Raw genomic sequence first — 15,302 nt, 5'->3', positions numbered from 1 at the left:
GTTAGTACTGGAGTGCTGGGTTCAAATCCCACAAAGGACAACCCTTGCAAGACATTTATAACTTCTGCATTGGTGTAATCCGATTTAATCCCACACTTTAAAACATGCTGATATGGAATCTAGATTATGAGCCCCAATGGGGACAGCAAGGATAATGATGTTTGTAAATCATTGTGCATTATAAAGGTGCTATATAGGTAAGTAAAATTAAGTGTTTATCACTTGAGAGATAAGAACTGCAAAAGTCTTGGACGAAAGACCTTATCTAATAAAAGTCTATAATTCATCATGTTAAATAATTAAAATGCAGCGTTAATTAAAAAAAACAAACAAATTAAAACATGCAGGACAACTTCTATAAGGGTCCCGTTACATTTAGCGATGCACCAGCGATCCCGACAATGACACGACCCGGTCAGGATCGCTGGTGCATCGTTAAATGGTCTCTAGTGAGCTGTCACACAGGCAGATCTCACCAGCGACATAGCAGCGGTCGGCAGCCGTTACTTACCTGTCAGACGCGGCGATGAAGACTTCCTCCTGCCCGCGTCCACGCGTCGCTTGTCGGCGCCAGCAGGAAGCCGCTGATGAGAAATAGCCCAGGATGTTCTCGCGCGATCAGCAGCGGGGGAGCCGGTCGGAGGTAAGTATCACACATAGCGATATCGCTAGCAATATCACTGCTGCATCACCAAATCAGTGACGCTTTAGCGATATTGCTAGCGATATTGCTATGTGTAAAGCCCCCTTAAATCTAAATTATCATTCACTAATCTGGAGTCTGATCCACAGAATGAGAAAGCAGCAGTGATGCTCCTGGCCACACACTGTGGAGAGGAGGAACCGAGAGTACTGCTGTTCAGGAAATAAGTCTGTACACATTATCCTGGAAATTATAAAGATATTTCTTTAGAATTTATTAATTGCTTGGTTCATTAAAAACAAAAACAATATTTTCAGAAATTATTGTGTCAGACATCAATTAAAGTACAGGTTCTTATGCAAACAGACCTTCCTGGGAATATTACTTGGTTGTTATTTTCTAGTATTATGTATAATCTATTTACATAGCCCCATTGTCTCATTGTCGAAAAATACTTACATATTTAAAAAATTAATGTATGAAGTTTTTATGCTGAATATTACACTGTGGTATCAAAAGAGCTTTGTGCATCAATATGCAGTATATATTATGTTCACACTAGGGTCATGACTTCCTAAATTAGAAATCTCGAGAAATAAGATTAGGAACTGAAGGATCACAATATTTTTACAAACAATGCTACAAATCTTTTGCTTACATTTATAGAGTCATAGAACTAAATAATGAAAATGTGCCTATTGTAAGCATTCATTAGCAAATATGTGTAGAGTTCAATAGAAGTTGTATAAGGTCTATCTTAATTAAAGGGAACCTGTCATGACTCCAAACCCTATTAACCTGCAGATATGTGGTTAATCTACAGGTTAAAAGGAGTCTAAAGCTGTATGGCTGCTTCATTAAAAGCACGGCTGCCAGTAGAAAATTCGCTTTATTCCTTCTGGCAGCCTCCAGCTTTTAGTCATAGGTGTGATTTAAGTCGCTGCTCAGTAAACAGTGAGTGGCGGCTGTACCAACACCCTAGCACATTAACTGGCAGCTGTCTCTGCAGCATATCATTGCAGATCCCACTGTCTTTCCATGTATCAGAGTGTGCCCAGTATATATTGAGCAGTGTTGTAATCCGTGCCAGTACACCAGTATGACTGAAAGCTGGAGGGTGCAGGAAGTAATAAAGTACATTTTCTCCTGGTAGCCAGCCTTTTAGTACAGCGGCCTTGCAGCTTTAGGGTGCTTATAATCTGCTAAATATTTCTATATCTGCAGGATAAAACTAGTTTTGTCAGGACCGGTTTGCTTTAAGCTATCCCTTGCAGTGGTAGCCATGCAGCCGGCATTTTATAGTTTGTAATTCTGTGTGTTAAGATATTAGTCGTCTGTCTCTCTGTATCAGATAAATGTAGCATCTATAAAGATAAATAATCTATGATGTCTAAAATATATAAATATTTTATTAAATGATTTGCACAATCAGAACAAAGAGAATAAAATATTGAAATGATATTAGTTATTACAATGGTTGGGGCACCTTTCTTGAAAAATACCAGTTCTGTTAATATCTCTGTACTTATACTTGGATTATAATTGGCTTTTCATGTGAAACCCTTTTGTTTCCCTAAAGTAAATTTTTCATGTAACAGTGCAAATGAAAATGGTTTTCAATTTTCAAAGCCCATTAAAAGACCTCATGAATTAAAATTGTTTAAAGTTTAAATGAAGGACAGTATCGGAATAGCATCAATCCCCGGAGACGTTGCAGCCCCTGGTAGTCACTCCAAAGGTTTTACAAATGTTTTCTTCAGCAAAGACAGCAAACATCATAAGGCCTTTTGTAAATATGTCTACTAGACTCTTTGTTTGAATAGAAATATTGAACTTCACCATTACTATTATATACACGGGCAGATTATTCTAGATTTCTGTATTTGATCAATGGTTTTGTGTAACATAAGACTTACTTATTTTATTAAAAAATCTGATTTCTAAATAGATTAAATAATCTATAACATCTTCATCTAGAGAAGGTCAAATGTAAAATAATCTTCAAGCTCTAACTCATTTATAAAAATTATTCCCCAACATAAAATTAAACACCTTAAACAAATGTACACACTTTTCAAACACTGAATTTTTGATTCAGGCCTAGAATCCAAGTAGCAGCCCATACTAAATTATGATAATGCGTTCATGGAATGAAAGAAGAAAACATATTCTCAAAATGTTAATTTTAGGACTTGTACAAATAAGGAATTTAGGAAATTTCCTGGGCCAAATTCAAAATAGTAATCAACCCAAAAATGCCCCATCATTTTACATAAAGCAAGAGATAGCATCAACCAGAGAGGCACAAATAACCTCAGACATGGCCACATTGACTTCTATATAATGTCATGCAGCTATAAAATCGCATGACATTATATAGCTCAACTAAAAGAATCAGATTTGGCACCGCTGCACCGCCATAATCTCTCAAACTAATCAAGAGAGACAACTCACACACAATGAATGAATGTCATATACCCACAATGAACGGGTGCTCAATCCTGGGGAAACATATGGAATCCAAATGTGCAAAAAGAGAGGAAAGGATGGCACTCACCATTCCAAAAGTAGAAGTCTTTATTCAAAGACAAAAATGCATAGGCTCAGGAGCAATGCAGAGTGCGGACAATGGGCATTTTGCGCTCCTGCGCTTCAATGGGTCCTAAACATTAGGACCCGTTGAAGCGCAGGAGAGCGAAATGGCCATTGTCTGCACTCTTCACATTCTCTTTTTGTACATTATATAGCTCAGCCAATCAGGAGAGACTATCATAGCCTGTATAAAAGCCAATTGCAGCAACCATTTTATGGTGATTCTGGATAGTGAGAGCATGGTAGAGGTCACTGCTCAGCAAAGGACATATAGAGAGAAAGATATAAAACACGGGATTAATGCTACATAGAGTGTGTGTTGTACAAGTGCAGAAGTGAAAAAGATGATTGTAGTAGTCAGTGACTAATACAAAGATTCCATTGATAGAGGGAGAGAAATTTGATGGTTACGTGTGACTGGACACACCGCCTCCAGCAGGGCGAATTTCTCTGACACACGCGACCCTGGATACACTGCCTCCAGTAGGGCGAATTTAAATAATATAACGTGCAGCCGGATACACCGCCTCCAGCAGGCGAATTTCAGTATTACACGTGAATCTGGATACGCCGCCTCCAGAAGGGCGAATTTAAATAATAAAGGGAAATGCCAGGGAAACTGATACAATGGAGGGCCCTGCGATAGGGAACGGGGACTTGGAGACCTTCTGAACTCCCCTGAGTTAGTGTTTCTGCACTCCTAACAGTCCCTATGCTATGCAGGTTCCGCACCTGGCGATGAGCAGGATACCTAAAAACCCTAGCTCGCCCTGCACCTAACCCTTTCTAGTGAAATGGACGGTGCAGAAACTAATCCCACCACTGCACTGAAACACACAAAAGGAAAGATACAAACAGGGATAACACCTCTTAGCTTTGCTCTGTTGCTCTTGCTCCCAGCAACAGAGTCCAGCACCAGAATGCAGCTTTCCTCTTGAATAGCTGCTGCTTCACCAAGCTTTGTCAGAGCTGCAAGGAACTCTCTCTAGCTCCTTCCACACCAGGACTCTGACTGAGCCTCCAGGAAGTCCTCTCAATAGCTCCTTCCTTCACTAGACTTGGTTGGAAATGACCAATATCACCAACAGTGATTGCAACCACCTGACACTCTTTTATAGGTAAGAGCCAGTAATCACCTCTGCTGACATAATCACGTGCACTATACTAAAGTAACCAGAGTGCAATGACCCTAATGGCCACCGGGGGCAAAACTAGAACTGAAACCACCACAGTGCAATGACCCTAATGGCCACCGGGGGGCAAAACTAGAACTGAAACCACCACAGTGCAATGACCCTAATGGCCACCGGGGGCAAAACTAACTTTAAGCACACAGCTTAAGGAAAAAAAAGGTTACTAGTACTTTTATCTGTCATAATCCAACCTGGATCATGACAAGAAATATGATAGGTGGCAGCAGTATCATTGTGATAAAATGCTATACAATTTAGTAGCTGGCATATTTTTTAATTCTCTATGCACAAAAAAGCAGCACAGCAGTGCTCCATCACAACCAGGACAGGCAATGAAGCCTCCACAGTTGGCTAATAGGTCTGGTTTCACTACCAAATGACGGGTTATCTGTCTCCTCCTACAACTTCCTTAACAGACATGACCCCATATCTAACAGCAACAGGGCACATATTTGATTCCACATACCATACTTATTGTTTTTTGTTCATGACAAATAAAGCACTGCCAAGTGGTTTTATAACATGGGGATAAAATTAATTAAGTGAAAGATCTGCTGCTTTGATGAGCAATGTCATTAGTGTGAATGACAAGAATATTCTGGCCACACTACATTTGAGCAAAATAATTCATGTTCCTTGCATGATGCTCATCCTTAGTTTAATTGGGAAAAATTTCTTAAAAAATAAACCCACATGAGGAATGTGGTGGCTGTATTTAGGAAAGCAACTGAAATGTGACTTTTCTTACATAGGGAACTAAAAAGAGAATAGTCTGCCCAGAGGCGTAGCTAGGGTTTTGGTTCGGGGGGGGGGGATTTCTCAGTGGACCCCTAACCAGGTAACCTTGATTACAACTGGGTGACGCACCCTAAAAGTGGAGGAGAACCTCAGCAGATGACTGCGCTGTTGCTGAAAATAATCTCTATATAAAGACCAATATTGATATTACCGCCATATGGTCAGTGGTAAATACCAGTCCTACAGAACATATAAGAGATCACAGCACAGTTACAGATAATGACATACTGCTGACATTCTTTCTGATGGAGTCATTCAATTTTGACATCTTTTCCATCTGGTCCAAACCGACATGACAACTTCTCCAGTGAGGGACTCGTCTGCAGAGATTACAACAAAGACACATTTCACTTCTCACATTTTCAGCACTGTCCCCAATGGGACTATTCCCAACCTGCACAAACTCCTCATTCTGCTGATACTCCAATGCTGAGCTGCTGCTTCCGTATGTGTCCCTATTACTGCACCTGATACCCCAATACTGAGCCGCTGCTATTGTATGTGTCCCTATTACTTCATCTATTGTAAACTCTAAATTCTAAAGCACCCCTCTAGAATATAGTAATACCGGGTGCAAGTGCCCTAGAAAAACAGTGCCCACATTTTGTCCCCTAGAAAGTAATATTGCCCTGTGTGCCCACTTGACAGTCACAGTGACCTGAGTTCACCTATAGCAATAAGTGCCCACTTTACATTTAATAATGTCCCGAGTGTCCCGCCTGTACAGCTCCCCTATACACAGTATTATGCTCTCTTATACACAGTATTATGCCCCCTCACTGTATATATACTTAATATTCCCCAAACTGTTTAATGGCTCCAACACTGTATGATGGCCCTGTCACTATAATCCCCAGACTGTATGATGGCCTCCTAGATAGTGTCCATGTAGCATAATACACCAGATAGTCCTCAATATAGTATAATGCACTCCCCATAGGTCTCCATATAGTATAATGCACTCCCCATAGGCACAGTCTGTAGTATAATAATAATAATAAATTTTATTTCTTTAGCGCTGACATATTCCGCAGCACTTTACATTTCAGAGGGGATTTGTACAGACAATAGACATTACAGCATAACAATAATCACATAGATTATAACAAATACCAAGAGGAATGAGGGCCCTGCTCGCAAGCTTACAGTCTATGAGGAAAGAGGTAGACACGAAAGGTGGGTGGTTACAGTTGCCCTGATTGTATGGACCAGTATAATACACTCCCCATAGGCACAGTCTATAGTATAATGCACTCCCCATAGGTCTCCATATAGTATACTGCACTCCCCATAGGCAGCCTCTATAGCATAATGCACCCCCATAGGCAGCTTCCATAGCATAATGCACCCCTATAGGCATCCTCTATAGCACAATGCAGCCCCATAGGCAGCCTCTATAGCATAATGCACCCCCATAGGCAGTCTCTATAGCATAATGCAGCCCCATAGGCAGCTCCTGAAGCATAATGCTGCCCCATAGGCAGCCTCTATAATATAATGCAGCCCCATAGGCAGTCTCTATAGCATAATAAAAATAAATAAAAATACTCACCTTTCTTCTTCCTGGTTCCTCCACTGTTACGAGCTACCGCTCATGTCTGGATCACAGGCGCTGAATAGTGACATCATCGCACCCGCTATCAGTGTCGGTGTCAGTGATGTCAGATGCTGACGGGGGATGAACAGAGAGGAAGTGTAACCCTTTTTCTCTCATCAATGTGGTCAGCTATATTGGCATGTAGTAAATACAGTTGAACCTGTGATGATGGGCGGGAGGGTGCACTGCTGGCACGAGGGGCCCACTGCTAGCATCGGGCCCCTCCCTGCCTGCTCAGGGGCTACATAGCGGCTGGGTGGCAGAGCAGGTAGACTGATTCCTACTGCTCTACTACAGAATGTAACTGTTCGGCGCGATGTGCATGTCAATACAGTTACGGTACCACAGCCCCGGGTGGGCACCCTCAGAGCGTGGGGCACGGGGCATCTGCCCCTCTTTGCCCCCTCCCGGTAGCTATGCTACTGAATCTGCATGATATAAATGCAATGGAATTCATCACGACATATGTTGCAGCATCTGTATTAGCAGCATAAAACAGCAATAACTGACTATAGTACGCAGTACCCATTGGAGCATGAGATACTTTGAAATCCACCATTGTCACCTACTGAGGCCATTTGAAAAGGCTGCAACATTTTTCAGTATTCACATCTGTGGCATCAGTGATGTTATCCAGACTCTTATTTATATTAAAAAAACACAAGAATGCAGGAATTTATATTGGAAAACCAGCAACTTTTTAACATGTTCATTTATGCTGAGGTGCTGTTGGGGACTGCCAATGAGAAAGTTACATGCAACAGGATGTGGAGAAGGGGATAAAGGAGGAGGAGGAAGAGGAACAACAGCAGTTGGATGTGTACAGGGATATTCAGCATTCATAGGCACTAGCAGGGGGCAAGGCTAAAAGTCAATGTAAAATTGATATTGATAATACTGACTACAATGACAAGCAGTCATAGTGAGGTGTGAAAAGTGAACCAATGTTGCTCTAGGTCATAATCATGCCAAGCTGCATGATTTACTTATTCTGGAATGACAGAATCAACCAAAGTAATACGATTGCATAGCCATACTTTTAGACCCACAACATAAAAGTAAAATAGAAAAAGTGTCTGCCTTTTGAAAGGGAGTTAAAACAGGTGCAGTATAAGCTGTGAGCCTTGTATACCAACCACAGATGTGACCAGATTACCTATCTCTCTACCCTGCAGAACAAATGCTTCTCTGCCTATGACAAATAGCCAAGGTAGCATCAGTGATTATAGTGTATATGACATGAAGAGCCAGATGATTTTTTGCAGCTCCACCGACATGAGCAAACAGAGGTTCACAGCCTGTAGAGCTGGATTCAGCCACACCTGGTCTGTGCCCTTTCTCCAGCAGATTTTATGAGCTCAAACTCCATTGATTTCAGTCAGCATATTGAACTTGTGGCAAGAACTGAGACCGTTTGCCATGTGTGCACCGGGTGGCTTTTTATATCCAAGCAGACCAAAATGTGGAAACATTTGTCAAAGTAAATCAGGCTTAGAGATTAGTGTTGATTTTCATTCACCTATAGCTGATATCCATGATTAGATCGATCACAGTATCTGCTTGCCAGTCCATTGTATTCCATTCTTTTCTGCTGCTACCAGTGATGAGGCCCTCCCATAGTCAGTCATCTCACGCCTTTCCATCACATTATAACTAGTGTATGCTGCTGCCGCCAGAGCTTAAACCTCAAATAGCTCTCAAAAAGGGATAATTTTTGCGCAGCTTTTAGAAAAGCCATTGCTTTTTCAATTTCCAAACAGCAAAACTGTTGCATGTGCTAATAAATTGATTATTTTTTAATTGCTTGTTAAAAAGCTATTTTTTCCTCTCTTTTCCCGAAGAAAAAAACACTTTCTACTCCAAAAATAGGGACAATTTTGAATGGCTTTTCCCAAAACCATTCTTAACTTTCCAAACAGTAAATAAAAATGGATATCTTTGAAGGTTTGTTAGAAACTATCACTATTTCATTTTTCAAGAAGCAAACTTGTTGCTAGTTCCCAAACAAAGATAATTTTTGGACTTCCTTTTATCAAAAATCCATGGCTTCAGTGTACACCGTCCATGTAGAAACATTGGAGTGGCAGATATCTGTCCCCAAAAGGGATAATTTTTACTCATTTTCAAATTTTTATAAAGCAGAAAAGTCTGTAAGTGCAGTCTGGTATTAGACAGCCTATTAGCTACCACACTACTCTATGTTTCCTCATAGCCATATACTGTATGTTGAGGTCACTTTCATATTTCCAAGGGTCCCTTTGCATTGAAGAGCTTGAAAAGTGGTTCCATACAGCCATAGGACACCTCAATGTGTTACACATGGTTTTCCTAGGCAATTGGAGGCTTTGCATTATGCAATTACTTAGATGCAAAAAACAAATACAATATAATAGGATCTAAATAGGATCTGTTGTATTGACTACTTTATAGTTTAGTGAAAATAAGTTTATTTGAAAAAGATATAAAAACAATATGTCATATATATTTTTAAATATCAAAAAATAAAGGAAACACTTAAATACCACATCGTATAAATCACTGAATGAAATATTTCAGTTGCAAATCTTCATTTATCACATAGTGGAATGCGTGGACAACAATAAAACATAAAAATGATCAATGTAAATCAAAATTAATATCCCATGGAGGTCTGGATTTGGAATGATACTCAAAATCAAAGTGGAAAATCAAATTACAGGCTGATCCAACTTCAGTGGAAATGCCTCAAGATAAGGAAATGATGCTCAGCAGTGTGTGGCCTCCACGTGCTTGTATGACCTCCCTACAATACCTGGGCATGGTCCTGATGAGATGGCGAATGTTCTCCCAGACCTGATTTAAAACATCACTCAACTACTGAACAGTCTTTGGTGATGTATGGAAAGAGACATGATGTCGCAGATGTGCTCAATTGGAATCAGATTTGAGGACAGGCAGGTCAGTCCATAGCATCAATGTCTTCATCATGCAGGAACTGCTGACACACTTCAGCCATATGATGCCTAGCATTGACATGCATCAGTAGAAACCCAGGGCCTATTCCACCTGCATATGGTCTGAAAATGGGACTGAGAATCACATCACAGTACCTAATGGCAGTCAATTGACCTCTGGCTCGCACATGGAGGGCTGTGTGTCACTCCAAAGAAATGCCTCCCCACACCATTACTGACCCACTGCCAAACCGGTCATGCTTGAGGTTCTTGCTGGCAGCAGAATGTTCTCCACAGCATCTCCACTCTTTGTCACGTCTGTCACATGTGCTTAGCGTGAACTTGCTCTCATCCTTGAAGAACACGGGGCACCAATGTCAAATTTGCTAATCTTGGTGTTCTCTGGCAAATGCTAATCTTCCAGCATGATGTTGGGCTGTAAGCAAAACACCCACTTGTGGATGTCAAGCCCACATACCACCCTCATGGAGTTGTTTCTGACAGATTGAGCAGACACATGAATGTTAGTGGCATGCTGGAGGTCATTTTGCAGGGTTCTGGCACTGCTTGTCCTGTTCCTTCTTGCTCAAAGAAGGAGGTAGCTATCCTTATGCTGAGTTGTTGCCCTTTTAAGGCCCCCAAATGTCTCCTGGTGTATTGGCCTGTCTACTGGTATCTGCTTCATGCTGTGGACACTGTGCTGCAGACACAGTTACCCTTCTTGCATCATCTTGCACTGATGTGCCATCCTGGATGAGCTGCACTACTTGAGACACCGCTTTATGCTACTGTACAGTACCCTTAGGGGTGAGACCTTTGACAAAATTCAAAAGTGACCAAAACAACAGTCAAAAAGGATGAGAACAGAGATATGGTCTGTGGTCACCCCCTGAATAACCACTCCTTTATAGGGGCTTTCTTCCTAATTGCCTATCATTTTTTTCTTGTTTTCGGTTTCACTTGCACAACAGCAGGAGAAATTGATTCACAATGTTGCTTAATACCTGGACAGGTGATTTCACATAATTGTGATTGATTAACTTGGCTTTACATTGTGTTGTTTAAGTGTACCCTTTATTTTTTGAGCAATATAGCAATATATATATATATATACAGTATATATATATATATATATATATTCTATGAACCTCAATAAGCCTATTTTTCTATTTTTCCATTAGAAAAGTGCTATATGCTGAGCATTCCATAAGGGGCTGCATCTGATTGCCGAAAACTATAATTAAGATGAACCCCCTCACATGCTTATTTACTGCAATCAGTCTGGAATTAGCGCTTGGTATAACTACATATAGAAGAGATAATTATATTAGAGGGGTTACACCCATTAGTCTTGTACCTCCACTTGGAACAACTATATATACCATATTCACTAGAGCTGCTTGTATTAGAAGATTTACATCCATTGGTATGTCATTAGGTAAAAGCACTTTTTTAGAATCATCCTTCAACATCATGTTATGTTAAGACTGTTGATTGTTCTTTGGCTAGTAATTATTAATAGTATAACTTACTATATCATGATCTTAAGTTTCTTAATTTATTATTTTACGTATAGTTACTAGTCTGCTATTGATACTTAATGCAACTATATACATTATTTGCATCTAATTTTTACTATGAGCTGTGTAATTTCCTCTATTTTTGCTTTTATGTTTTTTTGTTGTGATCTGGATTGATCATTTCTTTGTTCTTTAGGATTTATTCCTGTGACAAAGGCCACGGTCACACATTCAGTATTTTGTCAGTATTTTACCTCAGTATTTGTAAGCCCAAACCAATAGTGGATGATAAATACTGAAGTGGTGATGTGTTTCTATTATACTTTTCCTCTGATTGTTCCACTCCTGGTTTTAGATTACAAATACTGATATAAAATACTGACCAAATACTGTGAAACTAGACTAATAAAGTATGTTAATTTTATCAATTGTTTTCCATTTTTGGTTAGATTTTAGGTTGTACAGTTTGATTTTTTTCTAATAATTTCTATTTATATATTGCTCAGTTTGGTTTAAATAGTTTGCTATTGCTACCCTTTAAAACTCCTTTTAGGCCTCCTTTTATTGAAATTTTATTATTATATTATGTCAAAACTGTTTACATATAATGATCAAAATCTTATTTACAAGAAAGATTTATTTTACGTAATTCTGTACAAAATGTAACACTATATGAATTATTTTCTCTGCCTTTAGGCTAGGTTCACATTGTGTTAGGGCATCCGTTTAACGGATCCGTTAGACGGATGCACTAACGCTGATGTCATTTTTTACATCTTTAGCGACCTAGCGCTAACGGTATGCGTTAACGCATGGTAGCGCTAAGATACTATGCGCTACCATGCGTTAGCCCATACAGTTCTATGCACAGTGAACGGGTCCATTCGCTGTGCGTTACTACCAATGCACCCAAAAACGCTGCATGCAGCGTTCGAGGGTGCATCATGAATTAACACATACTTGCTAACGCATGCGATTTTGGCATGCGTTAGGATGCGCTACATTCATTGCAGGCAATGGCGGCATTAATGGGTCCGTTACATAGCGTTAGTGCCGCTATGTAAAGGATCCGCCAGCGCATTACCCCCTAACGCAATGTGATCCCAACCTTAGTCAGAGTAGAGCTTCTACTAGTAGCTGCTGTAAATGTGAAGTCCTAATTTCCCCATTCACTATCATTACCCAGTGTCAGTATGTCCAGCAAGGGAGTGACACACAATAATTTGCATTGTTTATGCTGAGATAAAATCACACAAAAAGTAGAATATGTTTTATATGGAAAGAAAGCTCTGAAAATATTGTAGCATATAAATATAAGTACATGAGTGCCAATCATCTTGCCATATCATGTTTTGGCATTTTATCTGCCCATATTAAAAAAGTCTTTATTGTCATGGGAAGTAGCTGCAAAGAAGAGTTGTTCACAGATAACCATTTTTAACATTTATTTAGAAACAATGAACTAGACAGTGGGCAAATTAGAGCTTACTTGTTGACAGAAAACATCTTGTTGTTGCAGTCCCAGGGTAGGTCTGAAATAGAAAGTTATACAGATTCAAATGTTATAATGCTACTATCATGTATGTCAATGATTATAAACAGAGAAATTTGAGAAAAATAATATGTGACTACAAGATGTACTTTTTAGCAAGAAAAAAATCTTGTTCATAGCTAGAGTTCTCTTATATTCAGATGGCTTATTATTCTCCACCCAGTGATCTTCGCGGAACCACAGATCCCAGAGCCTAGCCGAGCACATAATCGGAATCTGCATTCCTTTCCTCATTTCCTCATGAGCTCATACCAGGCAGCCACCCCTAGCACTTTGCATTATTGAATTGCCAAGTATTGCTACCAGGAATTAAATACCGTAGCCTTATTTGGTCTCTCTGCACAGATAAAATCCAGCAGAACCCAGTGGCAATGCTGCCATCTTATTTGGACCTTCAGGCGAAAAGTTATGGGGCATCCACGGTTGTGCCTGGAAAATCATGCTCTCAGATACGGAAGGAGGGAGATGGCCCAACCCAAGGGGTGGATGTAGCGTGTGGGAGGGAGCAGCCTAGGGGATAATAGACTGTGCCTTATTTTGGACTCAGTTCTTCCACTGGCAGGAGGCCCGTTACCTAATGCAGCCAGGGAATCACGTGACTAAGATTTGGACCTGTGACTCATCAGAGCCTCCCTGTGGTCACATGCTACATAACATGATAATTGTAACCTATCTTTACCCTACCCTTGTACTACACTCTTGACTGTATACCTGTATTTTGTTCTGTAAATATATACCTGTATTTTTCTAGTGCGCCTTTTCAGCGATTAAATATAAAATTAATCTTGGGCTGCTCTTTTATCTTGATTCATGAATCCCCATGTCCGCACGCTCAGTTGGTTATATTATACGCCTGTTATAAGCCTGTTGTTTTACAGGGCTTGTATATCGAACGAGGAACTGGTGGCAGCATACTACTGTGCTGTGTTAGTGAGGAACTCTGACAGTGACGGCTGGGAGGTTTATATATATATATATATATCCCCAGAATGGGCTGGTAATATATATCCCTCTTCAACTCAATAACTCGCACCATAAGGGAAGCAACTATTTGCCCTCGGTTCAGTTTCCTGACTGACCTGGGGCAAGTGATGGCGCCAGAGAGCCGATTCCTGCTGGGTCCTTCTCACGCCTCCTCAGAGGTGAGTAAAGTCAACACACCCCTTCCCCTGTGTGATCCGTCACAATTTACACACGGGAAAGATGACTATACCAAGTGTTGTGAACATCTTGGATCTTTCATCAATGCTGGATATGGAATGGTGAATGGTGGTTCATATTGCACCTTCATATCAAACTGCATAAAGTCCTTAGTTTTGCCAGATCTTCATCACTTTTATCTATAGAACTACAGTACAAAGCAATATATTAAGTTGCATATATAGTCTTGTGGACTGCAGCTAGCAACTGTTAAAATCAGTGAGAAGCACTACAAAAATTCTATGTGCAGCCATTAAAAGTGTGGATGCGTTACTACCCTGTTTAATAGAGTCACCAACTGTGAAGTGTCAAAGTAATAGACGTGATCCTGCAAGGCAGTAATTGTAGCACATTGCTACTTTCCTCTTCCTTCTTAGATTTCAATTTTACATCTACTCCTGCTAAAAAGAGGAGGTAGAATTATCTAAAGCAGAGGTGGACAGGATGGAAAAATTGAATTTCTGTAATGACACAGACCACACACATGAGACAGAAAACGCACATGAAGACTCATGTAAACTACCAGTTGTTTCAATTACCCAAGGAAATACTCTAAATTTACAGTATGAAATAACAATTGAGTTTAAACCTTGCAAAGAACTGACATTGTGAACAGTATCTTCAAATCTTGTCCTACAAACACTGTATTTAAGCATTTACATAAAATCTGTTGCACCAATTTTACTAATATCATATGAGATGACATGTTTAGCTTTCATTTAATACAAATTTAAAAAGATGATCAAATCAATTTGATGCAAATTGAGATAGTATTGTGCTTTCAGGAATTTGAAAGCTACAATTTGATTCTTGCAAATTTCTAAAATGACTGCTGTCAATTTACAAATTGCGGAAGACTGCAGCAGCCAGCCAGAGAAGGATGAGATGCTTCTGGCCAGGCATCACTATATTGCCTTGTAGCTATTGCATGGCACGGCCCAGCACAGCCAATCAGGAGGGACTATTATAACCTATATAAAAGCAGAAGCAGGAAATGCAGAGCCATCGTGTGTTAGATCTGGAAGCATGTCACAGCTCACAGTTTAGCAATAGAGATGGGGAGAGAAAGCCATAAGTGTGATGAGATTAGTGTCTGAGGAAAATAAAATAAAACAGATCTGATTGATATGTAGAAAAAGATAGGAAAGTCACTGAGTCTGACATACTGTGAGGAAGGGCAAGGAAGGGACCATCCAATTAACCATTGCCATATATGGTAATGGAAGCTGGACATTACTAAGGATGTGTTGCATTGAAGAGTTTGACAGGGGTTG

The 15,302-nt window shown here is 40.0% G+C and overlaps 1 protein-coding gene across 39 annotated transcripts in view; it reads right to left on the bottom strand.

Annotated features, from left to right (window-relative positions):
* Positions 1–15,302, bottom strand: part of PTPRD (protein tyrosine phosphatase receptor type D) — a 2,878,718-nt gene that overhangs the window by 1,749,214 nt on the left and 1,114,202 nt on the right. For all 39 annotated transcript variants that reach the window (XM_073572185.1, XM_073572197.1, XM_073572187.1 and 36 more), the window contains exon 6: positions 12,766–12,808. The gene's annotated coding sequence lies outside the window, so the exon portion shown is untranslated. The remainder of the gene's footprint in view (positions 1–12,765; positions 12,809–15,302) is intronic.

The sequence above is a fragment of the Dendrobates tinctorius genome, unplaced genomic scaffold (genome assembly GCF_039654945.1).
Source record: "Dendrobates tinctorius isolate UK_male_01 unplaced genomic scaffold, ASM3965494v1 ptg000031l, whole genome shotgun sequence".
NCBI lineage: Eukaryota > Metazoa > Chordata > Amphibia > Anura > Dendrobatidae > Dendrobates > Dendrobates tinctorius.
This window is presented reverse-complemented; position numbering and strand designations above follow the sequence as displayed.